Source organism: Pleurodeles waltl, chromosome 6 (assembly GCF_031143425.1).
Source record: "Pleurodeles waltl isolate 20211129_DDA chromosome 6, aPleWal1.hap1.20221129, whole genome shotgun sequence".
In the NCBI taxonomy this organism is placed as follows: Eukaryota; Metazoa; Chordata; class Amphibia; order Caudata; family Salamandridae; genus Pleurodeles; species Pleurodeles waltl.
In genome coordinates this window covers 1,682,686,323-1,682,704,461 of record NC_090445.1, presented here as the reverse complement: position 1 = coordinate 1,682,704,461, position 18,139 = coordinate 1,682,686,323, and the positions used below count along the sequence as shown (strand labels likewise).

Here is an 18,139-nt window from a genome sequence, read left to right as displayed (position 1 = left end):
AATAAGGGATAACTGGGCCTGGTGCAAGGTGCAAGTACCCCTTGGTACTCACTACAAGCCAGTCCAGCCTCCTACACCAGCCTCTGAGGACAGCCTATTCCAAGTCACAGGCATCTTTGTCTTAATCCTAATATTGTAATTCTGCAAATTACCCACACCTCATCTCAAAGACCAACACCTCTCCTTGAAAAGCCCTAACCCTGCAACCAAATAATGCCAAATCTCCTGTAGTTCATCTACTCCCTATCCCTAAAGATCACACGTAACTCCGATAAATTATCTACCACACAGAAGCAGGGCTAAACACAAAAAATGGATTCCTTCACAGTACACGACTAATCCTGATAATGTTAATATCCTAGCAATGAGCAGTCAGGCAGACTGCGGAACAGTTTTCTTATGCTGCTTGGCAGCCTCTCACATTCACGTAAGATAAAACTGCTATGGGTCATGTCCAGCATCTAATTCTATACTAGTTCAAAGAAATAAAACCACCTATCGCAAACTGAACAGGCATGGGATAACAGAAGAGATATGCAACAAACTGCTTGCCAGAAGCAGACTTTAATTGAATCCACCCCTGGAGTCCCAACTACATACACAGTGTGGTCACTTTTTGATATTCCACAGTGACAATCATACATGGGATTATAGTAACAAAATCCACCCCAGCAGGTCTCTCAACCATGTCTTTCTTCGACCTGTGACTGCTCAGGACCTTAAACAGAATATCAGTGAGTGGACATCTTGGTGTCGTAACCTCCTAAGTGGCCTATGATCATTGGAAATACCACAAATGGACCTGCAGAGCAGTTCAAATATGCCAGCTTACTGGAAACCATGAACTGCTCGCCTCTCTTTGTACTTCTTCATCCATCACACCACTAAGCGATGTATCACGATAACTGCACCGACTGATCATTACACAAAACATGGAAACACATGCCACGTAGGAATAAAACAAAGACACCATACTTCCAACCACACATTCTACATGGCGCAGTAAGAGTTGTGTAAATGCTGCAATAGAATACTTATTTTGAAATGAAATGGTGATCCTGGACAGATAGTATTCAAACTTGTAAACCACTAACTGTTCACAGTTCTCCACAGCAGGGACGTTCTATCACCCAACAACTTAAAGACACTACACTATGAAAGACTCTTCCAAAAAGAATCAACTATCATCATGAAATCTATTATTTTAAATACCTCTAATAACTGCCCCTCCAGGCTTGTCCCAGTGGTACCCAAAGCCATAATGTCTGCAGCCACACATTACCTGATTCTTTTCAGGAACAAGGGCAACTCAGCACTAGAACTCTAAACCCGTCCAGAGCCCAAGGCCCCAGAGATCTTCAGTCTACCGAAGTTCTGAACTCAAACAGGACCAGGACCCCTCAGAAAGTAGACCCCACTAGACCTTTGAACTCTTACAGGGTACTTCAGCACCTAGGCCCAGTAGTGTTCTGAACTCCACAGGGTCCAGGGTCCCACAAACTCTAGGCTCCACCAGATCCCTGGACACTTACTGTGCACAGAGCTGCACAAAATCTAGATCTCGCTAAAACTCTGATATATTACAGACTCCAGAGGCACTTAGCCCTCATAGCACAGAGCTCTTACAGCACATAAGAGCCTTCAACTCATAGAAAGTACGAGATCACTCAACATTTACAGGACCCTAAAGGATCTCCCTTTCCCATCAGTGCTCTAAACTTTTGAAGGGCCCACAATCCCTCCCATCTAGATCTCACTGACAGGGATTCACAAGAGGGGGCCAGCAGCTGGGGCAGTTTGCTCAAGGACCTGTTCTTTCCAGGGCCCTGTGCTGCCTTCTTAAATATATTTATTTATCACAAAATTAGAGGTCTGTTTTTGTTATATATTAACAATGGAGCAGGTAATGTTGGTGGACAGTAGTTGGCGCCGTATGCTGGTTGCTTACCCGGGCCCTGCAGAGGTTTCAGACAGGCCTTCCCACTTGAGCTCTAAACTCTTACATAGGACCCCAAAAAACCCAGTTCCCATTCGAGAACTGAATACCAATAGGCCCCTCAGAAACTTGGCCCTGCAAAGTTCAGAATTGTAAAAAGTCCCCAGCACCCTCAGTGCCTAAGCCCCACTGAAGCTATCAGCCCTTACAGAGCAAAGGGCTCCTTAATACATAGGCCCAACAGAGCTCTGTACTCTTCCAGAGCATTCCTCAGCACCTAAGCCCAACTGGATCACTAAGGCCCTTTAGCATCTAGGCCCCACGGGAGCTGTGAACATGGCCTAGGGTGCCACAAAACCTAGGCCCACTAGAGGTTTGAACTCTTACAGGGCCTCTCATCAGTAGTGAGCCCCACATTACTGGAGGCTGAAGTCTTACAGGGCCCCTCATTACCACGCAGACCTCACATTACGAGGGCCCTGAACTCTTGCAAGGACCCTCAGCACCTAGGCCTAGTGGAGCTCCAAAGTCTTACTGTCCCGCAGCACCAAGGCCCCATATTACTGGAGCTCTGAAGCTTTACAGGGCCACCCATCAGCACTCAGACTCCATATTACTGAAGATCTGAACTACTTACAGGGGCCCTCAACACATAGGCCCCACATTAACAGAGCCCTGAACAGTCACATGAGCCATCACCGGTACATAAACCCCACATTACTACAGACCTGAAATCTTACACTGCCCCCCAACAGCACTTAGGCCCAAAATTGCTGACATCCTGAACTCTTAGACTGACCCTCTTCAGCACCTACCCCCCTCTCCCCACTCCTGGAGCCCCTCATTAGCACCCAGGTCCCACATTTCTGAAGCAGTGAACTCTTACAGGGCCTCTCATCAGCACAGAAGCCCCACATTACTGACACCCCTAACTCTTAAAGCGCCTAGACCCCACATTACAGTTGCCTGAGACTCTTAGAGAGTTTGCCAGGACCTCGAAATAACTGGAGCTCTAAACTCATACAGGGCCCATAAAAGCCCCTAACACCCACAACTCGAAACTCTTATGGGCAACTCATTAGCACCTAGAACCCGCTACAGCTCTGTACCCTTACGGCGCCCCTCAAAGGCAGCACTTAGACCCCACATTACTGGAGCCCTGTACAGGTTCCCTTATCTTCGCTCAGTCCGAGACTGTGCTTCGTGGTTTGGTACCAAGCAGACCCCACGTTTGAACTCAGTGGCATGCTTTGCAGGAGCTAACTGGATGCTATGGCAACCCGTACCAAGGGGTCACGGTCCTTATCGCACATACCTAATATTTTGCGTGGATACGGTGGCTATTTCTGTCCATTTGTAGGCTGCCTCCCTGGGGACAGCTGCGCTTGCGCCATAAATCGTCACTTCAGAATAAGAGGGGAGTATATTCAGCCAGGGTGGATTATCTGAGAGATAGGGAGCACATTGATGAGGCAATTCACGGCTCGTAATGTGTGCAGGACAGCCGTAAAAAGCAGGCGGTCTGAAACAAAGGCAAGAGGCTGAAAGGACCAGCGACCACCGGGAAGACAGGCTTGAAACGGGAGAGACAAAGTGGAGCGAAGGCGGTAAACAGCCAAAGATGGGCCGAGGCAGGACAAAAGCTGGGACTGCATCCCTGTGCGTTAAAAAGACAACCTCCCTGTGGTGTGCCCCCGTGAAGCCGCGCATCCCATGGACTGAGTGCCTTCATGGCTCATGCCTGTGTCTGGGGCACGACCCTTAACAGCACAAAAGCAAATTCTGTGAAAAGCTGCACCCATAGAACATTTTGCTTTCCTCAAATTAGACCTCTTACATTGGCTCGGATTACCACAGATGTGGTTCGCAAACAACCAAACTGCAACCCTGGAATTTGCTGGCATTGTTTGTAAATGATGGAAAGTTTGATATTCAGTCCCTGGTTGCACAGCACTGTTAGCGTAGTTGCACAGCACTGCGGTCATGGTGATGTAATGAAATATAACCATTACCACGTGGTAATTTCAGATCAGTACCATGCAAAAGTAGAATGCAATGGAATGGGGAATAGCTGTGCTGAGCTTATAAATGGGTGGTAAACCCTCGCGGAATTCACATTTCTATGGAGTTTTGCCACCTACATTTACCACTGGTGGTAAATGCATGAATGGGCATATGGGTGGGATGGGGGGGCAAGGCGATAGTATGCTCCCCCAACAACAACAACAAAAAATGGCAGGACACATGGCTGCATTTGTTTTTTCCAGATAGTTTATTCCTTTTTACCAACTAAAAAATTGAGTTGAGTTTCTTCCATACCCAGAAAAAATGTGGGTCGAAAAATCTAGCTTCTGGGAACTCTGCGGAACAGCCTTCCATGAGGTACTTTTGCTCCGCCTGAATCATAATCAGACCATAAATTAGTGGAAGACCTCTTTCCAACTTTCTGCAGCTTGTATCTGGCAGTTGTCCTTCTTCTGTTGCCGATAAGAATTTACAATTGCTGAAAAGTCTACATTTCTGCAGGTGAACATGAAAAAGAATAGTGCAATTTCACTCCTAAACTCCACCATTTATTTCAGAAAACATTATTCCCGGTGGAGAAACATCTTCCCCGAAACCCCATCAATTCTGGAAGTGTTCTGTTCCCACCTTGGACATGGACTTTCATCTGTCATTGACCAGAGTAAATATTCAACTGTAACCATGTTGCGAATGTGCCTGCCAAAAGTTTGTAAGTATCCACATACTTTTGAATTTGTCCCCAAACTTGCGTTGAGAAATTAAGTTGATATGACTGGAAAAGTGGGCACTGTAAACTTTGTTTAATCTAGGGAGAGAGTTTACTCCGTACCACACTGCCTGCAGATACTGAAACTCTCATGAGAATTACACCACAGAGTATTAAAATGTACCTACTAATAACAGTGTACACTCAATGCAAAACTTGTCCAAAGAGGGACTATTCATTTGAAGTAACCAAGTTCTGAAAGTGCTAAAGATCACACTAACTTAAGCCTTCATACTGTGGGGAACCCTTTACAGATAGCCCAATGAAGCTCAAGTACATAGGTTAGTACCTTCTTTGTTATGTAGAGATTTTCATGCAGAGAACTGCTGAGACAGTTCTGTCCAATAAATCAAGGCTGCGTACAATACTTAGAATGTAGTATGTAAAATCTTTGCTCTACTGGAAAAAGTGTCTGCAAAACCCAAAAAATTGTGTGCACATACTGGACACAAGTTGTCAACTGTCACCTTCACACAGAGTTACTCTTCAAAACAAAGATTTATAACATGTTCAATCCCTCTACACACTTATGGTGCATTAGAAGCACATGCGTTTTGTAAACACACTAATTAGCTGGACACAGGCTGTATAAAATTATGTAGAGAAGTAATATGATAGTTACCGGCCACTATGTCAATCAATCAATCAATCAGTGAATTTATAAAGCGCGCTATGTACCCGTCAGGGTTTCGAGGCGCTGGGGAGGGAGGGGGGGTGCTGCTAGCGTTCGAAGAGCCATGTCTTGAGGAGTCTCCTGAAGGTGAGGAGGTCCTGGGTCTGGCGTAGTGAGGTGGGGAGAGAGTTCCAGGTCTTGGCGGCGAGGAAGGAGAAGGATCTGCCGCCAGAGGTCTTGCGCTGGATTCGGGGGACGATGACGAGGGCGAGGTTGGCAGAGCGGAGTTGACGTGTGGGGACGTAGAAGTTGAGTCTGGTGTTCAGGTAGGTGGGTCCGGTGTTCTGTAGAGCCTTGTGTGCGTGGGTGAGGAGTTTGAAGGTGATCCTTTTTTCCACAGGGAGCCAGTGGAGGTCCTTCAGGTGGGGGGAGATGTGACATCGGCAGGGTATGTCGAGGATCAGGCGGGCGGATGCGTTCTGGATGCGTTGGAGTCGTTTGATGTCTTTCGTTGGGATGCCGGTGTAGAGTGCGTTGCCGTAGTCAAGTCTGCTACTGACGAGGGCTTGAGTCACCGTCTTCCTTGTTCCTGTTGGAATCCACTTGAAGATCCTGCGGAGCATGCGGAGGGTGTTGAAACAAGAAGAGGAGACGGCGTTGATCTGTTTGGACATGGTGAGAGCAGAGTCGTGGACGAAGCCGAGTTTTCGTGCGTGGCTGGCTGGGGTGGGTGGGGGTCCGAGGGCGGTGGGCCACCAGGAGTCGTTCCAGGCTGAGGGGGTGCGTCCGAGGATGAGGACTTCCGTCTTGTCAGAGTTCAGCTTCAGGCGGCTGTTGCTCATCCACTCGGTGATGGATTTTAGTCCCTCGTGGAGGTTGGTTTTGGCGGTGAGCGGATCTTTGGTCAGGGAGAGGACGAGCTGGGTGTCGTCGGCGTAGGAGATGATGCTAAGGTTGTGTTGACGGGCCAGTTGTGCGAGGGGGGCCATGTAGACGTTGAACAACGTTGGGCTAAGAGAGGAGCCTTGGGGGACGCCGCAGATGAGGGGGGTGGCTTTGGAGCGGAAGGGTGAGAGTCGGACTCTCTGGGTTCTGTCGGAGAGGAAGGATGAGATCCAGTTGAGGGCTTTGTCTTGGATGCCGGCTTCGTGGAGACGGGTTAGCAGGGTGCGGTGGCAGACTGTGTCGAAAGCGGCTGATAGGTCGAGGAGGATGAGGGCTGAGGGCTGTAAACTACAAAACCACTTATCACACTCATTGGATGATGTCATCAGTGATGTCATCAAAGATGTCATTTGAGGTGTCATCAGTGATGTCATGGACAATGACATAGAACATGGCATGCAGGATGTAATATGTGAGGACATAAGAAGTGCATGTCATGGGCTCAAGTCACAGTTAACTCTTACAACTATAAGTGGTGAATTAGTTCAAAATAACAATGCTGTCACTGAGATATTCACCTAACTATAAATTTACCCTTTGTTTTTTTAATTGATTTTTTAAGTTTTTTTTTTTAACAAATACAGATCTTTTCATCACACCTAACTACACTATGCTCCTAAACATACATCTCTGTATTTACTATTGCTATAAGATGTTTGCATAATTAGTACAATGTACCAACAGTATGCTATGATTCCAATAGGTGCAAACGCTGGATGGTCCTCTCTTTATGTCTATTCACATATATATATACTGGTTATATGGACTGCTGGCAGTGTTCATTAGCAATATACATATGTATGTGTGTATATATATATATATATATATATATATATATATATATATGTGTGTGTGGGGGTGTTTGTGTGTGTGTGTTTGTGTGATTGTGTATATATATATTTTTAAAAGTCTGAATAATCTTTTAATTTAACATTATTCCCTAAATGGTATTATATGAGGTCCATTCGTCCATTATTTTCTAAAGTAGTATGCTGCAGTACCTGCCAGTGGTCCTGTGGGATGCTAGACTTACTACAAGGCTGAGCTGGAGTACATTTAGCATTGTTTTGGGACCTTTTTGGGTATAAGCATTTTAGAAGTGCTGCTTTGGAATAGAAATAGGCTTACTCTTTTGGGTGGTATTTGCATGTCCCACCTTAAACCCCTCCATACCTCTCCCTTCGCCCTTCCCATGTAGGCATAATCATTCCCCCTTTTCTAGCCACTCCGCATCCCTCCCACATTTACTACTATAACACAGCCCTACCTCTGTGGCGATTTCTACATACACAAGGAAAACTCGGCACAGAAACACAAAAAAAGTGGCAGAGGTCTCAGTAAGTATGTTAGTCATTAGCATTTTCTGGTATGTGAGTGGTACTGTAGTAGAACTACTTAACATATAACAAAATGCTGTTTGTGAATAGTCCCCAAAATGTGTAGCATTTTCCTATTTTCAAACAGATTTGCAAAATGTCTGTCTGGCAAAGTAAATCACAGATTTCGATTTGCTCTACTAATCCAAATGTTTAGAATGCTGAGTTACCTTTTGTTATTTCCCCATAGTGCCAAACAAATACATGAAGGAGACAAGGACCACAAGTATGTGCCTGTCTTTGATTGATGGCATTAGGGCATTGGTGCTATTAGCTGTACTGACCACACGCTGATGGGCTTTAATTGTGGTTAATTCTTATTCCACCAATTATGTCAGCAAAGCTTTGGCTGACTCCATATTTGTGAGATGGGCAATCAACCACTGTTAATGCCTAATGCCCTGAACAGAACATGCACCTTTTTAGATGACAACTAAAACAACACACCTTTTGCTGGCTCTAATCAATGTTAGCATTCATTACACATTTAGAGTTACAGAATAACAGCTGCATTCAGCCTCACAAACCCAAAGCACACAGGGAATAGCCAGAGGCCCTGAATGTATTATTTACCCCTTTTGGCCAACAACCAGTGGTGTGCTACCTCCCCCTTGAACTCATGTTTCCAAAGCCACGCATTAATAGTAAGTGTGTAGCCTTGAACATAAGCATGGGCACCTCCACCTCAAACTGTTGGTGTGTCGCAGTAGAAGCCGGAGGACCAGAGAGAATTCACTAATCTCTACTAGCTGACAGTAACACTCCCTGTGCTGTCCACTAAAGTAGCACTGTAAAATATGCCTCAGGCCTCCCCTGCGGCCTATAGTGCTGTTTTAAACTGCCATTTTGACATATAATAATAATCCTTTTGCACACACCAAACTTTCCTTTTCAATACCCAAAAGTCACCACTAAGGTAGGCCCTAACTGCTTATTGGACAGGGTGCATGGTATTTAAAATGTAGGACAAGTGTGTCTAAGTTGTATATGCCCTAACAGTGAAAAATTCCTTAAGTTGTTGTTCACTGTTGTGCAGCCTATGTCTCCTATAGACTAACACTGAGCTAACTTGTTACATCTAAGTATCTAAGTGCTAACTTCAGATTGCGAGCTCATCCTTTGTGCCAGACTTGAGAAGGTAACTCTTCAGACAGACTAACCTGGTCTCTGTATTGGACCCCTGCTCCATCACGGTCAGCCTGAACTCCTGACTTGCCCCTGATCTAACATGACCACGAGTGGAGCTTTGCCCTTCTTGGCACTATTTTTACCTAACTCTTTGAAAATGAATATCTTCTGTTTGACTGATTGGATTTTTGTTGTTTTGGTGTCATTTTTTAAAATGTAAAATGAAATCCATTTTTTCCAAATTGGTTTGGGGTTTCACTTGTATTGTATTTTCACTGTGTTACTGGTTGTGTGTTGTACAAATACTTTACACTTTGCCTCTAAGTTTAGCCTGAGTGCTTTGTGCCAAGCTATCAGAAGGTAAGCACGGGTTAATTTAGTGACCTTTGTGGTTGTCTTAGACAATGGCTTGGGTTTATTATTTGATTGGAGCTTCTGTCAACTAATAACCCAATTTCTTACACATACCCAGACCTGCAAGTCCTGAAAAAAGATAAAACAGCAAACAAAATCCCAGTACAACTATGCTTGGCAAATACAAGGCACACTGACTGTTGTAGACCCCAAAACTGACCCAGTGCCAGGCCTTATGCCAGAATCCACAGAGCGTGACCAAAAACCATGCACAGCAGGTTCAGTTACATGGAGGCTAGTACAATGGTATGATATGCGCTATCAAAGGTTGTATCAGATGATTCAAGGGCATGGGGCTAGGTGCAGGGCCTACACATAAAGCGATTTAAGAATATCCAAATGAACAAATGTCCACTACTATATCAGCGGTGGCTGGGTGCGCTGAAATTTGGGTGTGCAGCCTGTAGGGAACTACCACAGAGCACTGCAAAAGGTCGTGTTCAGCAAGGTTAGAAATGCAGGACACTCGGCAAAGGGCCCAGCCTGCAGCTGGTCCTGTAGTCAACACCTGCCACACACAGCTAGAGGCCATGTGTGTTGGGTGCATTGGATAGAAGTAGGAGACAAGGTGTTGCTAGAGATGGGAGTGCCGGAGGTGGGAGATGGGAGATGGGCCTGGCCGCCAGACTTTGCAGTCAAACCCCACTATGCACAGGTTTCAATGCCAGATTAAAGCAAGGAGAACATCATTAAAAAAAAAAAATCCCTGGAATGCATTGTTAATGCTGACTCATGGTTAGTTCTGCTCTTATACATTCATGTAAAGCCTTGAAATTGACAAGCTATGTTTTTTAAGCGAATATCCGAGTTTATTTTTACTTAACGCATAGAAGCTGCACATATAGGGCTATGAAAGAACAATGTAAGCCAATTGGATGAATTGTACACTTCTATTGTGTAGGTCGAGCACCTCTGATGTGGGAACATTGTTCTATACCTCTGTGATTCACACAACACCACAATATGAACTGATATAATATGAATAGTTTGAAACAAAGGCGGTCATTCTGACCCTGGCGGTCATGGACCGCCAGGGCCGGGGACCGCGGGAGCACCGCCAACAGGCTGGCGGTGCTCCCAAGGGCATTCTGACCGCGGCGGTATGGCCGCGGTCAGAAACGGAAAAGCGGCGGTCTCCCGTCGGTTTTCCGCTGCCCTGAGGAATCCTCCATGGCGGCGCAGCTTGCTGCGCCACCATGGGGATTCCGACCCCCTCACCGCCATCCTGTTTCTGGCGGTTTTGACCGCCAGGAACAGGATGGCAGTGAGGGGTGTCGTGGGGCCCCTGGGGGCCCCTGCAGTGCCCATGCCAGTGGCATGGGCACTGCAGGGGCCCCCGTAAGAGGGCCCCTAAAAGATTTTCAGTGTCTGCCATGCAGACACTGAAAATCGCGACGGGTGCTACTGCACCCGTCGCACCCTTCCCACTCCGCCGGCTCCATTCGGAGCCGGCTTCCTCGTGGGAAGGGGTTTCCCGCTGGGCTGGCGGGCGGCCTTCTGGCGGTCGCCCGCCAGCCCAGCGGGAAACACAGAATAACTGCGGCGGTCTTCTGACCGCGTAGCGGTATTCTGTTGGGGGAACTTTGGCGGGCGGCCTCCGCCGCCCGCCAAAGTTAGAATCACCCCCAAAATTCCTATGTTGTGTGGAAGGGTGTATGTCAACTAGGAGACATCTCTGTGAAAACACCATTTTGTCCAAGATGAAAGTCATCTCAGTCCCTCATTCAGTGTTTCTGCCCCAGCGCACATCCTCTCAGCACAAGCTCTGCAGAGATCCATCAAGCTGCAAGGAATTTAGTTGTTTTCCACTGTTGTTGCTCTTCTCACAAAGAACTTTACCTAGTTCAGATGCTCACTGAGACCTATTCCTTCAAAGAAGGGACTATTGTTAATGTATCTTGTTCAGTTCCAGATGACATTAGCTTAGAAGGTAATGAATAATTATTCGAGTAGTGGGTGAGTGCTTACGTGTTAAGGCAATACGACTCATTTTTCATGTGCTCTGACTTGCTGAAGAAATTATACATTTGCACGCATCACGATGAATCAGCAGAAATTTTGCTAAACTATGCAAGAATAATGTATAAATCCTTGTCTTTGGGAATGAGCTAGAAGATTTTCCAGAAGACTTGGACGCTGCTAGGGATGCTTTCCGTTTTTTTGTTAATTTTGCTGCTTATTTGGGAGGTAGAATAATTTCTGATTTCTGCAGACTCTGTATACGTCAGCATTAACAGCCTACACAGAATTGGCTCTGTATCGATTTACTTTTTAATTTTACAATAAAAGCCTTTAACTTTTCATTGATCCAGAGCTCAGTTACTTATGGGCCGAAATGAATGTAAAAATTGAAACTATTTAGTGAAATTGTATTCATCATGATTTTGCAAACTTGAGATTTCACACCATCTCCTATCCAGTAAATGTGGGGCGTCTGCTTGAGGTACATTTTGGGATGTTCTTTTTTTGCTGTATCCTTTTCCGCCCACATTATGGGTGGCTGAAAAGAAATGACACACTGAAATAAAAATAATAATGGATTGTAAATCAGTTAAGTAATAAAAAAGGTTAATGACGGATTTGCTTTTGCTATGAACATTGTTTCCCAATGGAACAAACTTCAATGTTCATTCACAGTGCTTTGACGTCGCCAGCATGAGCTGTGCTTCTTTTAATCGAGTCTGAAAATGTGGGCACTGCTCAGGAGTTGGAAATAGAGTGCTCGAGAAACGCTGACAATCCTCACAGAAAGAATGTTTGCTCAAGCCCCTAAGAGTTAATATCTTTTAAACCAATATCTACTTTGTCAGAGCTGGAGTTTAGGTGACTACATCTCCCTTTGTTTAATGAGTCGAGTGCTTTAACCGACCCAACTCGCTTACCAGTTAGACGAAGCAAAAAGGCCCATCAGCTCCCTCCAGGAATTCGTTCATCCTGCTGGACCACACACCCAGCAACAGAGGACCCGCTTCTATTTACTAGAATGTACATTGGTCTATCTCTGAGCTCTGATTGGTTGATTCTCTGAAACTGACGAGGTCACACAGTAGAATAGCATAGCCTTTTCTTTATAACAGTGCTCGTTTCAGGAACTCGTGGGGTGGGGGGAGTAATTGTGACACTAATATATATTTTAAGCACACCTGGGTGTGGGTGTGTCCTGTAGAACAGGCTAAGTGACCAGTGGAGGCTCTTTCAAAAGTCCACCCTCAGGTGCCAGCATTAGTGTCAAGTGAGGAGTTTAGGGATGCCCTTTGATTACCAACTCCTTTTGCAAAAGAGCTCCCATCATTCTGTCAGTAATCATACATAATGCATTCTCTCACCTACCCTACCCAATCACAAACCTCAGCCACTTTCCCTGCTGAGAAACGCACCGATACTCACAAATACACAACCTCATGCACATCTAGTGCCCAACATCTAATCTCCACCCACAGACACACTGGAAGCAATTCATCCTGCGAAACCAACATAAACTCCAACTTAGCAAACAATTTAAAAACCCAACAAGTACTTTTTCCTTAAAACAGAACAATCTAATGTACATTCAAACCAATGTCCATCACAAATTACCATATTCTCTGCAATCCTCCTGCAGACACACCTGCCACAATCATATTATTCAATTAATGGTCTCCTAACCATACATTCGCAACACCAACCTATTAACCAGAAAGCAAAATGGCATGTTACGCCACTAATGTTCTACAAATGCTGACTGGTTATAAATTCCGACCGAATTCATCAGTCACAGCCTAGATTTCCATTTTCCAACCAAAAACAGATTTATTAAATAAAAGTTGTCAAATGCAGTAACCAAAGTTGCTAAGCCGAACTGAGGAAAGGGAACTGCACACCACTGGGGCACATCTACACCGAAATGTCACTGCTGCTGTCTGGCGCTGAAACGGTCTGCATAGCACCAGGCACACAGCTTTGCAACATGGTGCACGGTGTATGCATGGTGTCTAGGTTTGGGTTTGAACTCAAAGAAACCTTTACTGTACACAAAAAAGTATGCTAAGACATACTTTAAAACTTTACTAACATTCTAAGTTTCCTATACAGTGCAGCACACATGCAAAGTTTGTAAAGTTGGTAGAAATGAGAACATTTCTCCAGGATAATACCAGCCTAAATGAAGTGCTATTTTTTGGCACAAAGCCCTGTCTACTGTGCATTACTTTTAGGCCCCTTTTCCATGCTGGAAAGTAAATACCAAACCAACACTTTTCACCGATTTGCGTCACTTTTTGTGACTTCGCACCAGCACAAAGTGCTGTTAAATCTTCCTCCAAAAGATGGTCTACATACCTTGTTTGTTATTTTGCTTCTACTTTGTTACTCCATAATCCCCACTCGCTGGGGGGGGGCATACTCAATACATGAACACAGGCATATGCTTATTATGTAGCTACATATGTACCTCTTAAATGGAAATCCAATAAATATAGATCCAGATATCTTCTTTATAGTATATCATATCTACTGCTACATAGAACACAATATTCAATTACAGCAAGACATTTGCTTCTTTGCTGCAGAGCTACTGTAATCACCAGCCATCATTCTCCCAGTGGATGATCAATAGGAACAGAAACAACACTGGCCAGACTGCCTCGACCTCAGGAATGATGCATTATCCATGTTGCAAATTAGGCTAAACAAGCATGTGTGTCCTGCAATACCACAGTGGCCTGAGGGCACAAGCAACAGACACAAATCCCTCTTGCTCTCCGTTTTTAAAGGGTCTGCACTGCAGGCCACATGCACTCACTCTTTACACTATAGTCATGACCTCACATGCTCTGCACTAAACCTCCCTGAGGGACGGGATGTTCCCTCTCTGCATGAAACATAACCCTTTCACGATTCATGATCCAAGGAGCCAAAACCTTCACTTCCGGACCTGGCTCTGTGACCACTTTATTAATGGTATCATTTGCCCCCCTCTAGCCCTACCTTAACTTACCATCACACAAATTCATTTGACCTTAAACTTGAGTCACAGCTCCCTTGCTAACCACATTCAAACCACTGTTCATACCAGAAAATGTCAACTACACCTGTTTAGAGAAACCAGAACCATGCTACTGACTTCTGGGTCTTCAAGATATAGGCTAGATATGATATCACTAAGGCTGGAGATGATATCACTAAGGCTAAAGATTGTATCAATATGGCTAAAGATTATATCACTAAGGCTCGAGATTATAACACTAATGCCAGAGATTATTTTACTAAAGCCAAATATGATATCACTAAGGCTAGAGATGATATCACCAAGGCTAGAGATGTTATCACTAAGGCTAGAGATGATATCACTAAAGCAGGAGATGATATCACTAAGGCTAGAGATTATATCACTAAGGCTAGAGATTTTATCACTAAAGAAAGAGATGATATCACTAAGAGTAGAGATGATATCACTAAGGCCAAATATGATATCACTAAGGCTAGAGATGATATCACCAAGGCTAGAGATGTTATCACTAAGGCTAGAGATGATATCACTAAAGCAGGAGATGATATCACTAAGGCTAGAGATGATATCACTAAGGCTAGAGATTTTATCACTAAAGAAAGAGATTATATCACTAAGGCTAAATATGATATCACTATGGCTAGAGATGATATTACTAAGGCTAGAGATTATATCACTAAAGCTAGAGATTATATCTCTGAGGCTAGAGATTTTATCACTAAAGCAAGAGATGATATTACTAAGGCTAGAAATGATATCACTAAGGCTAGAGATGATATCACTAAGGGTAGAGATGATATCACTAAGGCTAAAGATGATATCACTAAGGCTAGAGATGATATTACTAAGGCTAGAGATTATATCACTAAAGCTAGAGATTATATCACTAAGGCTAGAGATTTTATCACTAAAGCAAGAGATGATATCACTAAGGCTAGAGATGGTATCACTAAGGCTAGAAATGATATCACTAGGGCTAGAGATTATATCACTAAAGCAAGAGTTGATATCACTAAGGTTAAAGGTGATATCACTAAGGCTAGAGATGATATCAATAAGGCTAGAGATGATATCACTAAGGCTAGAGATGACATCACTAAGGCTGAAGATGAAATCACTAAGGCTAGAGATGATATTACTAAGGCTAAAGATGATATCACTAAGGCTAGCGATTATATCACTAAAGCAAGAGATGATATCACTAATGTGCTATACGTGTGTACTACTTACTCACAACACTAGTTGTCACCGGACTTGACCAGAAGATCAATTATTTTATCTGCACTAAAAAGAGCCATCATGCTTTCACTGGTAGCTTACTCACTACCAGTACACACCTCGACACTGGCACCAGAAGCCACGGCAGTGGCTCGACCTCAGATGCACAATCATCTTCAGATGTCACGCTTCTGTCACAAAGCAGTTTACCTCAAAAAAACTAACACACCTGATGGAAAGTTGCACCTTCCAGAGACACAAGGTTAAAGCTGTATCACTTAACCGTCAGTGCATACAAGAATACTAGGCCTGGACCTTCCAAACAAGTGCCCTACTCATCTGAAACACCCTACTCATGAACCACAACCACCCACTTCCGGGGGATTATCTTCCACTCATGGAGAGTGCTTTCCATGAGCAGGGGTATGACTCCATCCTGGGAGCTCTAAGGTTTGCTTTAACGCATGCTGCTAGTTGTCCTTCGTCTTGTTCATCCCCTTGAATGTTCATTGATACCTCCATCCTTAGGCCTTCAAAGAACAGCAACGGTAAGAGTGATTTATATCAGTGGGCAAGCTTAGCTCTGTGGTAAGGGAACAGGCGTGGCGCTACGGCCATCGTAGGCAAATGGATGAGAATTAATAAAGACTTTTAGCTGTGTGGAGCAAATGGTCTCGAGGCACTGACCAGGGGTGGAAGCCACAGTTTTCATTTTAGCTTCTGCGTCAAAACATCACCCTCCCCAAATACGGTCACCAACAATCCTGATGAACCTTGTACGGCAGTTAGGCTTTGGTCTAAAATGGGAGCGAGGAAGAGATAACCATGTAGAGGCCACAACGCATAATGTGAGACCAGGAAACCTTGCATCAATCCCAGCTTCCACTTGATCACATTGTGTGATCCTAGGTATTTACTTTTTCCAGTGCCTTCGTTTCTTTTGTCATCACATGACAGCACTATTAAGTTCAGAGTGTGTGTTGCACAAAGAGAAAATACTGTAACACTATTCCATCTCTAGTAGCACCCTAGACCACATATGGGGGCAAAAGTCAACTGACTTGCCTCTGGGTTCACTAGTAACATCTTTGTCAGAGAGGAAGGGCACGAATGTTTTCAGTTTCATGAATACAATCCCTTGCAACAATTGTTACTCACTGTAATGGACAGCACTGACGCCTCCCAGAACGAATGCAATACTTTAATGGAACCATGCCAGCTCTTCGAAGCAAGAAAGCTAGACTTCTAGCAGCGCAGCTCCGGTCGAAAAGTAAAGTTTACTTTCAAAGGGCCGGCAGTGCCGCTTTCTAACACATACCCTACATCTTTAATGGCCCACTACGCATGTCTCTGCAGCTAAGACCCCGGTAAAACATGGAGGGAAGGGGGTAGGGAGGTGAGACGAGTGAAGAAAAGTGCAAAGAGAGTGATGCTGAATCACTTGTAGCGTGAAAAGAGAAGACACCTTGGAAAAGTGCCGTGAATCAGAGAAGTAGCAGTATTGCATAACTAATCAATTCTCAAAGGAGTCGTCTTACCTAATGGGTAATAGACATAAACAGCAGCAGGCTCGGCGTGTAACACACCACAGCATGTGCAGAACGCGTGCTGACGACAAAGGGGCACGATGAGCCACAGAAGATGTTGCTTTCATGTAGCCAGAAATGCTCAGATGGAAAGATAGCCTGACTGTGTACTGTAGCACCCAGCCTGGGCTTCTTCACCCTATGTGGAGGAAAACCGTATTCTGTCCCGTCCATCCTCCACTTGCTGCTTGTTTTTATGGTACAGGCTGCTGAGTGCCTGTTGAGAACACAGGCGAGTAGTCTGCTCAGTTTTTTGTCGGATACGTTGTATTTTTCATACAACAGGTATCTATAAATGTATAGATATATATTTTATATAAACCTACGATCCCATCTTTACTCGTCTCTTTTTCCTCTTAATTTAGCTTCGTTTCCAAGTGATTGCTAAGTTTTGTTTATTTTCCAGACAAGTTACTTGATCCGTAATGAGATGAGAAATAAAGATAAATAAAATGCTTTAGAAATTCGTGTGTAGCGCTGTATTCCCCAAAGCCTTATAGCGCCTATAGGGTAAATACGGTAGCCCAGTCTCGCCCTGCAGTGCGCTGACTTACCTCTTCGGTCTCCTCAGAGGTTAAAACACCGCTGTCCCTTCAGCAGTGGCTCCTGTGTGCCTTCTCCACGGCACTGTGCCCCACAGCTCGCCGACCCACAGCACGCGGTCCCACAGCACTCCTCGGAGCAGCAGCCATGAGGCTCCCACGGGCGCAGCTGCTGCTCTGCGAGCCTCCCAGGGACGTCTGATGTCCCCGCAGCTCACTTCTCTTACTGTTTTTGAGATGCAAATCGGGGAAGTCTCTGTGCAGCCCCCCCGCCCCCTGTCCGTGCAAACCCTGACTTACAGCACGTGGGCCGGAAGCCAGACGCACCCTTCCCGCCAGGGGGCGTGCACTATCTGCAGCCATCCACACCAGTCCGAAGCCCCTTTTAAACACACCTGTAGCACAGCATTGTGGTACCCAGGCCCGGGTGTGATGCACAGCATGGGACGTGCACACTGGATCGGAGTATCACGTGCATAATTCCATGTCGGGGCTGGTGGAGGGATTCTAAATGTCACCAGAACGTGAAGGTGGCAGAATTGTAGCCGATTTTACACTTTTTGTGTTTTTCATAACAAATGATGTCACCTGTCCGGGGTTTTT

At 45.0% G+C, this 18,139-nt stretch overlaps 1 protein-coding gene across 2 annotated transcripts in view; it reads right to left on the bottom strand.

Moving 5' to 3' along the window:
- ADGRD2 (adhesion G protein-coupled receptor D2) overlaps positions 1-17,878 on the bottom strand; it is a 386,891-nt gene extending 369,013 nt beyond the window's left edge. The window contains exon 1 of one of the 2 annotated variants that reach the window (XM_069241720.1): positions 17,549-17,878. The gene's annotated coding sequence lies outside the window, so the exon portion shown is untranslated. The remainder of the gene's footprint in view (positions 1-17,548) is intronic. The other variant, XM_069241719.1, reaches the window with a different exon arrangement.
- Between the last annotated feature and the right edge of the window lie 261 nt (positions 17,879-18,139).